The sequence below is a fragment of the Hakea prostrata genome, chromosome 9, assembly GCF_041222555.1.
Source record: "Hakea prostrata isolate BN-2017 chromosome 9, UWA_Hpros_2, whole genome shotgun sequence".
Classification (NCBI taxonomy): Eukaryota; Viridiplantae; Streptophyta; class Magnoliopsida; order Proteales; family Proteaceae; genus Hakea; species Hakea prostrata.
Window position 1 is genome coordinate 11,420,675 of NC_142608.1, and position 11,716 is coordinate 11,432,390.

Here is an 11,716-nt window from a genome sequence, read left to right on the forward strand (position 1 = left end):
AGCTCCATTCTGCAGCTTTCTCGGGATCCCGAGTCACTCTGTCGGTCAGCTTCAGGGTCCACTGGGGGGTGAAGACCTCCTCACCATCCGTTGAAGCTTTGGATTTTTTATTGGAGGGAGCATCAATTGTGTCATGCCTCCTCTTGGTTCGGGCGGAGGAAGAGACATTAGACCTCTCCACCATCGGTTTCTTCCCTTTACCCGAAACATCAGCCACGGGCCTGATATTCCTGATACCCCTATAAGAGGGGTCGGGAGAGGGAATAGAAGCCTCTTGATCTACGGTCAAGGCTCTGGGCGATCTTTGCTCGGCTGTCACAACGGCCCTAGCGGCCTTCACCCGCAGGCTTTCAGGGTTCATTCTTGGAGGCACTGCAAAGAAGAAGGACAAGAGTCAGAATTAAAAACATATCACTTCAGTCAAATTAAAGGATGGTGGTTAGAAGCTCACAATGAGCCAAGCCCCAGTACTGAAGGATGGAGTTATACTCCACTTCAAGTCCATGTATCTCTTGATACCACGGAATGGATTTGATCTTCCTGATGGCCGCCTCGTCTTCTCTGGATAAGGGAAGGCCTCGGTTATTCTCGGAAGAAGAAGTACACCTCCTCCAGGTGGTTGGGAAGTTAAGATCTGATGGAGGCGCTCGACAGAAAAAGTATCGTTCGCGCCATCTTTTGTGGTTAGAAGGGCAAGTTCCTTTGACAAGGATGCTGCCCCTCCAATCAAGTTCAGCCTTATTGCGTTTGGACAGAAAAACCCATCCGGGAGGATGGGAGATAGAAAGAACATGAAAATGTACAAAGAGAGAAAGAGATGGCGTAATGCCAAGTTCAAAACACAAACCCAAGAAGCCGACGATAAGACGCCAGCTATTGGGGAGGAGCATTCCGGGACAAATGTTCCAATGATTCAGAACTGCGGAGAACAAAGGATTAAAAAAGGGAAAGCGAACCCCGCTTTCCAGTACATCTATATACAGAGAAAATTCACCCGAAAGGGATGAATCAACCCTCTCATCAAGGTGGGGAGCCCTAACCTGATATGAGGAAGGAAAATCAAAATCTTGGACAGCTGAAAGAAGGGTTTCCTCATCGTAAATGGAGGGAACAGAGCCAGGTCCACCATCGGACTCGGAAGTTTGAGGCTGCCTAGAAGACTCGACAATCTTGGAAGATCCAGACTCGAGAAGGATAGGAGAAGTTTCGGTTTTTCTTTCAAAACCTTTTTGAGAAACTTCAGCGAACTCGCGCCGGAGGACGGTTAGGGTTTTGTTATCACTATCCGATTGTTCGGGAGCGAGGAGAAGCAAAAGCCTCACTTTGCTATTACCAACACCGGGTACCCGGAGAAGCCCTGTCGTCCGCCATTACTTGTTTCGAGTAAACTACAAAAAGAAAAAGACCAAGTAAACTTACCGATTCGTGAGGCGGAAGCTTGAGAGCGAGGAAGGCGCAAAGCGGACAACAAAGGTTCAAATTCCAGACGGGGAAGAATGAAACCTACGAAGACAACGAACCGCTTTTAAAACTCCCGCACGAGTGTTCGGGAATGCGAACGATCGAGATTGATTCAAAATCAGCAATCAAGATTGAAAGACGTTTTGAAAGTTTGAACTCACGAATCCGAAATAGGCGTTCGGAAACCGTCGCTTGGATGACGTGAGCCATGACAGATCAACTGCAAGGAGATATGTGGCCTTACACTCATAACGCTCGAGGAAAAGTGACCACCGCATTAAATGTGATATGACATTTAATGAAGCACGCAGAGATTTTCACCTGACGACGAACCCAGTTAAAAACCAAGCCCTCGGGATCGACCGAACGCTTGGTCTGGGGGGCTCGTGATATGGAGAGATTATGATCAGACCGGGTTCATACCTGGTCCGACCCTCGACCCCGGTCGAGACGGAGAGATCCGACTCGCTCCCGAGCGAACCGGATCCGGAAGATGGCTTGCTGAAGAAGAAAGCTTATTCGGCTGCAAGCGCGCCCTAATCCTACTTATGGATTAGGGTAATCACCCTAATAATGGCAGACTCGAATTGACGGCTGCGGATAATCATTATCGAAGGGATAATCATCACATAACCTAAAGATTATCTCAAGAGTCCTCTACTAGTCCAAACTAGTAGAAGTCCATTTCTCAACGGATCTAACTGTTAAGATCCAACGACTACCCGAAGAAGGCTCAAGTGCATCCAACGAAGGAGATTCGAAGGTACACTCTATATAAACCTCACTACCATACAAGGTGAGGGGATCGAAAAGAATACTATCTGAGACTCAGGTTCAGATACATACTGATAGACCTAAACTATCAGCGATCTGCTATCTAGATCACCTTTCCCAGTTCTTCATTCCTTAAGCTCTGCGTTTCTAGCAGAGCCGTTTGTGATTAAGTTCATCAACTGACTTAGCCTTCGGAGGTGGACTCCCGACCCCAGCGGTCGGGCCACATCTGACGCTTTGGTTTTGCAGGACATCACGAGGAGATCTAAGGGCTGAGCAGATTTGGACGCATCAGGTAAGATTCCATGCTAAGGTTGACGCATTTTGAATCTCTGGGTCAACCACGGGTGAATTATGAGAGCCAAATTTAGGGCTTTTTGAGATGGGTCAAATTTAATCAAATTGAAGGTACCCGTAGGATCTTTTTGTTGCCAATTAGACTTTCCCAAAGTTTTGTCTCGTTATAGACTTCGAATTAGTGGCGAATTAGAGACCATTCATTAGTGAGGTTGAGAACTACCATTTTTAACCTAGTTTTTAGATTTGGGTTTTCGGAGGAAGATTTTAGGATATCCTTTGAAACCCAAATTGGCTCTAATTTGTGATAATTATTTTTCTTGCAAGAATAGGTTAATATATCTTTACTCACGAATTTGTGGGAATGAATTACTGATCTTTGGAGAAAAGAATCAAGTGGAAGGTGAGGAATAACCAATCCCATTATATTTAATTGATGTTGTTATTTTATATCTTTTGTTAAATATGAATTGCCATAATTTATGTTTATCATTATTACTTATGATGTTGCTCCTTGCTTTGAAATCTGTTAATGTTGTTATGATATGGAATATGAATGTATGTGAAGGGAGCGGAGAAATATTATTATTTCCTCTACCTTGTATTTTCTACTTGGGTTGTGGGTTCGCCCATCGCCCTAGTTATGTGATTGCTTAGTCGTGGCTGGGGAATGGGGAATGCCCTTTTGGCATTTCTGCCATAGGATACCAGAGGAGGTGGTATGGGACGCATTCCTATGGTGCCCTTGGCGCTTTCCCTAATTACTAGTTGACATATGTAGGGCATGTCTAGAAATGTTGGGCTAGGTGACCTCTTGAGTACTACTACCCTTCCGACAGGGGTATTGAAGCTGGTTAACCTGTGATGGTAGTGGTTGGGTCTTGTATTGAGCAGGCCCACTATCATCATAGAGAGGTAGGGTTGCATATAACAGATAAGGGCTCATGGCCACTCAAGACCGATGAAATGACCCGTGAGAGGACATGGAGATCATCCTGTCTATTATATGTGGATGACCACTGGGTTAAGGGATGTAATCCAACAGATGCCTCCCGTTGAGGATTACATTTATAGGTGGGAAGGTATTGAACCAACAGAGCACTAGGCGTGAGGGGAGATATCCGGACCATTGTAGTACGAGACTGTGTGACCCTGCACTGGGCTTAGGTTTGTCCCTGACATGCGCCAGATCTTATACCAATGGTGATGTGAGAGAGTGGTGACTTAATCCCCAACCATGGCTCGATGAGACTTTACCCAATAGCCGAGGAGAACCCAATAGACATGCTTGAGTGCCTTGAGGGAAGAGTGATGAGACCGCCCAAAGAAGACTGGTGTATGACTTAATGTGTGTCTACTTTATAGACTACATTATAGAGTTAGGAATCTCATATCATCACTTTGCATTGTTTATTCATATTATTAAATGCATGTTTGTCCTATGAATGATGACATGGAAGTTGTATGAAGATATGATGTGATTGTGTTACTTCACTGAGTTCTTTGAACTCATTCCTTTTATATGTCTTTTTCTATTAGATTACACTGCAGGTTATGAGGACTTCTTCCAAATGGATGATGCATTGCCAACATATCTTCTTGAAGGAGTGACCGAAGAAGAAGTGGATGCACACGAAGCTTCATGCAAGTGTCAAGACTGTTATTTTGGGTGGGATTCCATTAGAGAACTAGTTTAGTTCAGTTTTCCGCTGCGATGAAAATTACTCTCTTTTCTTTTCAAAACTCTAATATTATACTTTTATTTTGAAGTAATGGATGATTGTAACCATTATTTCAGTTTTGATAACTTAATATGATAAACTTGATTTATTCTTGTCCATTTAATTATGCTATATCATGTTTTGTGTGGAATTGTCACTGAACCTAGATCTTGTGGTGTATCACCCCCACGGGTATTCGGGTATGACCGGATCCGGCTGGGTGGGGTGTGACATCATGTGCCTCCACTACTTCTCTAATCTCACCGTCTAGATAGCCACCTGATAAGGGATTCTCAACGAAAGAGGGGCAATCATAACCTGTAGAACAGTCTAAAGAAACAACGAAATAAAGGAATGAGTTCAGAGAACTCAGTGAAGTTACCAACAATCACATCATATATTCATACAATTCCCATGTTATAATTCATAAGACAAACATGTATTTAAGAATTTAAAGAAACAAATGCAAAGTGAGAATATGAGGTTCCTAACTCTATAATGTAGTCTCTAAAGTAGACACGCATTAAGCCATATACCAATCTTCTTTGGGCGGTCTCATCATTCTTCCCTCACAGCACTCAAGCACGTTTGTTGGGTTCTCTGCGGCTGTTGGGTAAAGTCTTATCGAACCATGGTTGGGGATCAAGTCACCACTCTCTCACATCACCATTGGTATAAGATCTGGCGTGTGTCAGGGATAAACTTAAACCCAGTGCAAAGTCATATGGTCTCATATTACATATGGTCCAGATATCTCCCCTCACGCCTAGTTATCTGTTGGTTTAATACCTTCCCACCTATGAATGGAATCCTTAATGGGAGACATCTGTTTGATCCCATTCCTTAACCCAGTGGTCATCCATATATAATGGACAAAATGATCTCCATGTCCTCTCACGAGTTGGTTACCGGTCTTGAGCTCCCATGAGCCCTTATCTATTATATGCAACCCTACCTCTCTATGATGATAGTGGGTCCTGCTCGATATACAGGACCCAAGCACTAGCATTACGGGTTAACCGGCTTCAATACCCTATTGGAAGGGTAGTATTATTCATAGGGGTTCCTAGCCCAGAACTTCTAGACACCTAACAAATATGCAATTGTCTTGAATGGCACCACATAAGGTTACTAGGGTAATGGGTGAGCCCACAACCCTAGAGGAAAATGCAAGGTAGAGAGAATAATAATATTCCCCCTCTCCCTTCACATACATTCACATTCCATTCTTATAACAATAATAATAGATTTAAATGAACCAGCAACATCATAAATAATAGTTTTACCTTCCTTTCATGCAAAGTCACACTCAATTATACTAAGATAAACATAAATTACGGCAATTCATATTTAATAAAAGACATAAAATAACAACAATCAATTAAATATAATGTGGTTAGTTATTCCTCACCTTCCAACTAGATTCCTTTCTCCAAAGATCAATAATTCCTTCCCACAAAGAGATAACCAAAGGATAATTTACTCTAATCATGCAAAAGGATTAACAAAATAAAAATAGAAGTTAATTTGGGTTTAGAAATATCTCTTAAAATATTTCATAAAAATCCAAACAGAAACTAGGTTCTAACTCGCCCTTTTAACCTAAATCAGCTAAAAGTTATAATTTCACCCTTGATTTGAAGTCTAAACAAAACAAAACTTTGGGGGAAACTAATTGGCAGTAAAGAGATCATAAGGGTGTCCTCAATTTGACCTAAATCAAAATGCCCCAAATTTGCTCTCCTAAATCACCCGTGGTTGACCCGGAGAGTCAAAATGAGTCAACCTTAGAAAGGGATTGCATCAATAATTCTTATACTAGAAAGGGACATTAAAATAAAGATTAAGGAGTGAAGAACAATGAACCTAACATGCTTCCCTTTCAAGATCCCTCAAAAGGAAAGGAGAGAAAATACTCACAAAATTGTAACTAAGAGAAGGATTAAAGAAAACTAACATTTCTTGAAGTTTTCGTGAAGATTCGAATCACATAACACCTTCAGAAAAATGGAAATCGCTCCTCTTCCCACAGCCTCAAACTCGTTCTTGCATAAAGAAATGTGGTTACAGATGAGTTAAAACATAAAATAGGGCTTAAAAACCCAAAATTTCGTTTTTGCGCTTAAATAGAAAATGGGGTTGGGGGGGGGGGGGTTGGTTCACCCAACCGGCCCAACCTTCCAGCTCATGGTTGGACCCCCAAACGGACTCCGAATTAGGTGATTTTTGGCTCGTTGGAAAGGTCTTTTGACAATCTTCAATTTGATACCTTATTTGCATCAATCGGATTCTCCATCGCTGATCTATGGACGTGCCAAAATCACCTTTTAACACCACAGTGATTAATCTTCTCTCTTCTTTTAAACTCCATGAGAGTTATCAAATCATCACTAGGTTCACCCATGATCATTTGGTCCTCTTCTGAACCTTCGGGCTTAACTCGAATGGTCCACAGTTTTTGCCGACTCGAGGCCTGAGTTCGCAGTCCTGAAACCATAGGTTAACGGGTTAAAAATCCGAGGGATTTCACACTTCATGGTAGAGTCAGGAACATTATTATCATAATCATACATTAACATATTTTGCCATGTATCTTATTATCATTTTGTGGACATGATGTGGAAATTGTGATTGAATGCATGACATGAATGTTAGTTAACCTCATTGAGTTCTGTGTAACTCATTCCTTTATTTGTATGTGTTTTTTAGACTTTTCTACAAGTTATGGGGACCCCACTCCCATGGAGGATCCATTTCCGGTAGATTACTATGAGGGAGCAACCGAAGAAGAAGTGGACGCTTATGACGATTCATGCCTGTGTCTGGATTGCTCTTATAACCTAGTAGGGAAACTCTTAGATTATTCCGCTGCAAACAAACCATCCTCTTTTCTTTTCAAAACTCTGATGTTATAACTTTGATTTGAAGTCTTGGATGATTGTAACTATTATTCAGATTTGATAACTTTATATTTGAACTTGATTTATTCTTGTCATTTTAATTATGTTATATCATAGGTTGTAAGGAATTGTCACTAAACCTAGGTTTTGCGATGTATCTCCCCCACGGGTATGCGGGTATTGACCGGATCCGGCTGGGTGGGGTGTGACAGGGTCGCCCCAGGAGACCCATACCACAGTCCTATCCCTGGAAATTACTCCAGGAGTGAGTTTTCAAGGGCATTTTTTATGAGGCTCTTCCACAACACTAAACTCACATTTTGGTGGGTTCTTCCCTAATCTTTGGGACCTTCTGAAAATACTGGCCTTGAACTCTTAATCCATTTTCCTAGTCTATCAGTGGTTGAGTTAGTTCTTCTTGCAAAATTCAACAAAACTCCAGGTTCATCATCTTCACATCCTCTTCCATTGGTTCATGTTCTAATCCAACGATCTCTTTCTAGATGCCCCACATCTATCTTCTACAACATTCTTGGTTCTCGGTCCTATAATACAGGTTTTTGAGTTAGGATCATAGGGGATTTCATAATGTCATTTTAACTCCAATGTGAAAATCATAAGTTTCCCCATAAACATATTTAATGGATAGCTTAGCTAAGACAACAAGACCCCCCCCCCCCCCCCCCTAACCTCAATTTACTAGAACTAGGAACAGATGCAAGCATAAAAAACTGGTTCATAGGGGAGGGAAGGGCCAACTCAGATACATAAGCACATTTAGTTTCACACACAAAACACTAGATCGACATTATGTTTCTTAACAAGCAAGGAGAGACAACACAGAGTAAATTTGGATTTTAAACCTTTAACATTCCAAGCCAACAAATTCACCAAGAATGGCTAAAGAAAATACCCAGAAACAAGCTTCAACCCACACAAACCAAACTCAACAACAAACACCAAAAGAAATCTAGTGTTGCCACTGTAAGTAGTGATAATGCAATATCATTGCGTGTTTCTGGAAATGGTTTCAAGGATCATGATGTTTTGGATTTGGGTGGGGATGGGTTTTCTGGCCTGTCGAGTCTATCTAGGGTCGGAAGTAGGCCCACCTAGGAGCTTGGTTAGGTCAGGTAGGGTTTTTGTGCTCACAATGTTTAAGGGCATAGGTGAGTCATCATCTTCATCTAGCATTGTCTCGAGATCAAAAGAAAACTTATACCTTTACAGCAATTGTCACATCCCCCCAGCCGGTACCCTAACTGCAATACCCAGAAGTGTGATCCACAACTCCGAAGATTAGTTCATAACAATCATCCTCCCACATAGCACAATAGCATAATCAAGAGCAAGAGCAAATTATTGGATAAACATAATTAAGGAAACAATTAAAGAAAGATCTCAAGATAGATCACAACGAATATCGGAGTGTGGAATAAAAGATACCAATCAATAAATTAAAGTATAGAGTATAGTGAAAATAACTCTATAGTCAAAGCGAAAAGGTAGATCAAAACTCTAATGTATTACAACCGAATAAAATAAAGGAAGTCTATATCTAATCTATATCTTCCATCGGTTCTTCCTCTTCTTCTTCTTCTTTGACCTTCACCTTTTTCACCTTGGGCTTGTACAATTGCATCTTAGGATCTGCATCTAGCTCAACTCTCCCAACGACGAATAAGATGATGTCTACTATTGTCAATAGGTGCCAACATAGTAGTCCAGACCGGTGTTTAGGTCATACCACTGGTCACCAACTTCTCCCATTGCATTTGCAACTGCATCATATATGGAAGGGTCCTCTGCACAAGTGCTCGAGATCTCCTCCGAACCTGCATAGTCATCTAACAAACATTGTTCCCGAAGGGTGAGCTCAAAAGAACTCAGCAAGTAGTTCAATCACAAATAACAATTACAAGCCATTCAGAACAAGCATGATGCAATATGATAAGAGATAGCAATGCAAATATGCTTCTAAGTCTTGTGGTAGACATGCATTAAGATAGAACACCATACTCCTCTGGGTAGTCTCAATCACTCTCCCTCTACAATCTCTATATCTTGGGTTCTCTGCGGTATTTGGGTCAGGGCATCCATCTCAGACATTCCATGGCTGGGGTTTAGATCACCACTCTCTCACTCCACCATTGGTATGAGTATTGACATATGTCAGGGTTATACATAGTCCAATGCAAGTCATCTACCGAGTCATATCAATATTGGAGTCAGATACTTCCCTTTTGTGCCATAGACAGTCCATTTCGGTATCTTTACCTCCCTTTTGTGCCTAGGCAATCCATTCCAGTATCTCCCTCCCTAAAGTCATCATATCCTATAGCACCAACCAACTTGAACTCCGAACTTTTAACCCTATTGGTTATCCACATATAATAAACGGGAAGCTCTCATGTCCTCTCACGAGTTGTCTACCGATTTTGAGAGCCCATGAGCCAAGTTTATTATGTGCAACCCTACCAATGGCCCCCACAATGTGATTGTGTCCTCTCATGGGTTGGCTATCGGTCTTGAGTGCCCATAATCCCCATTGCTACCAAGGGTCACTCGGCCTCAATTCCCTCACCGATAGGGTGAGATATGACGGGGTTTCCTAGCCAAACTCATCTAGACAATGTCCTATGTATGAAATTCAGTAATTGCGGAAAGCGCCAAGGGGCAACATAGGAAAGCGTCTCATACTACCTCCACTGATGTCCGAAGATAGAAATACCAAAAGGGCATTTCCCATTCCACAATTACAACCTAGGTAATAACATCTCAACATGATTCCACAGATATATTATATCAATGTCCAGTCACAATAGAATCAATCACATTCATACAAGTATGCAAGTTAACATAATGAAACATATTTTGAAATTATAGAAGTATAACAAATATAGAAAAATCCTAAGATAGTAGCTAACACATGCATACAAGTTCTAACAATATAAAGGATGTAATCATATCAATTGTGAGTGAACGTACTAACCTTAAATCTTGAATTGGAAACTCCAGAGAAAAACTCAAAGATAAGTCCAAAGTTACCAAAGAAACCCCTAAATCATGCAAAGATTAATTATTAGGAACAAACCCTAATGATCGGAGATGAAACACAACCAAAACAAAGACAATTGTTGTATTCTGTACCCTTTGGTCGCTTGGGGCAACCAAGCCAATCGACCAAGCCTTTTGTGTACGGACATAAAACCCAATTTTTTATCAGAAACTCATCATTTAAGTTCCGAACACTCCGAAATTAATAGGAAAATTATGAAGCAGTATAAGGAGACTATCTATCATGATCTAAGCATCTAACATGGTCAATGGAATATAAATCCAACGAATCATATAATAGGCTTAATCCAAAATCAGTTTGCAATTCTCTCAGATAGACTAGAGTGATTGAGAGTTCACTCTAGAGATAAGAAAACAATAGATCACGGTCAAAAAATAACCTAAGAATAGATCTAACATAGTTTATAAATCAAATAACTCAAATAAGAATAAGATCATAAAGATCAGGCTAGGTTTAATACTGAAATCGTACCGTGTTGTCTACGAAAAGGATGGAGTGAATGGGGATTCACTCTAAGACTGAGAATAGTGGAATGGGTCATTATAGTAACTTGGAGAGTCTTACTTGATTTTGTAGGACCCTCCAATTGTGTCAGCACTGTATTCATGGTCCATCTTCTAAGTCCGTCATCATTCAAATTGCATCGTCTTCTAAAGTCAATCAAGGTTTCCATAATAGGATCTTCATCATCATCCTCCATTGGTTCTAGGTTAGATCCAATGGGTTCAAATGAATTGGCCTACAATTGTCTTCTTCCTTGACTTCGGGTCTTCGGACCTACAACATAGATTTTCGGGTTAGGGTTTGTAAAGGATTTCACATCAATCATCCTAGAAGGAGCATTGACTACCAGAGGGATTGTTAATAAGTTTGAATAAATATTCAGAGGAGCATCACATACTATACAACAACGAGATTTCCTATAAATTGGGCAATGTCTAGTTTCATAGAAAACCTTGCCACACATTCGATAGAGCAACCACAGCTATATTGCAAATGGACCAGAAACGAGTCCCCACAAGCCTTATGAATTGTTGAGTCGGAATAACTGACCTACGCTTCTTACAACACCTTAATTCATATACTCCACATAAAAGGCAACTAGGAGGAATGGCATGCATTTGAACCCATTCGACAACCTATCTCGCTTCTGGTCATACTTTGGACCATTCACTGATCTAGTTTGAAGATGAAGTTGAACACTGATCTAGTTTGAAGATGAAGTTGAACCGCCCCACACCACCATGCCCCAAATGAACCACTCAGTAATGTTGCTCCACCAAGGCAAATTCGGTATAAAAATTGCCTTTTAACATACAAATAAGGTGAACTCCCATGTTAGCCCATCAAACAAACAAAATAGAGTAGAGGTTCTCTTTAGCAGGCTTAGGAAAGCCTATGCGGTGACCATACAACGTGCTTGGGAAGCCACTATGCAAAGTAGGAGCTTGAAGTACAACATGTGAAAGTTGACCAGGAGGCGA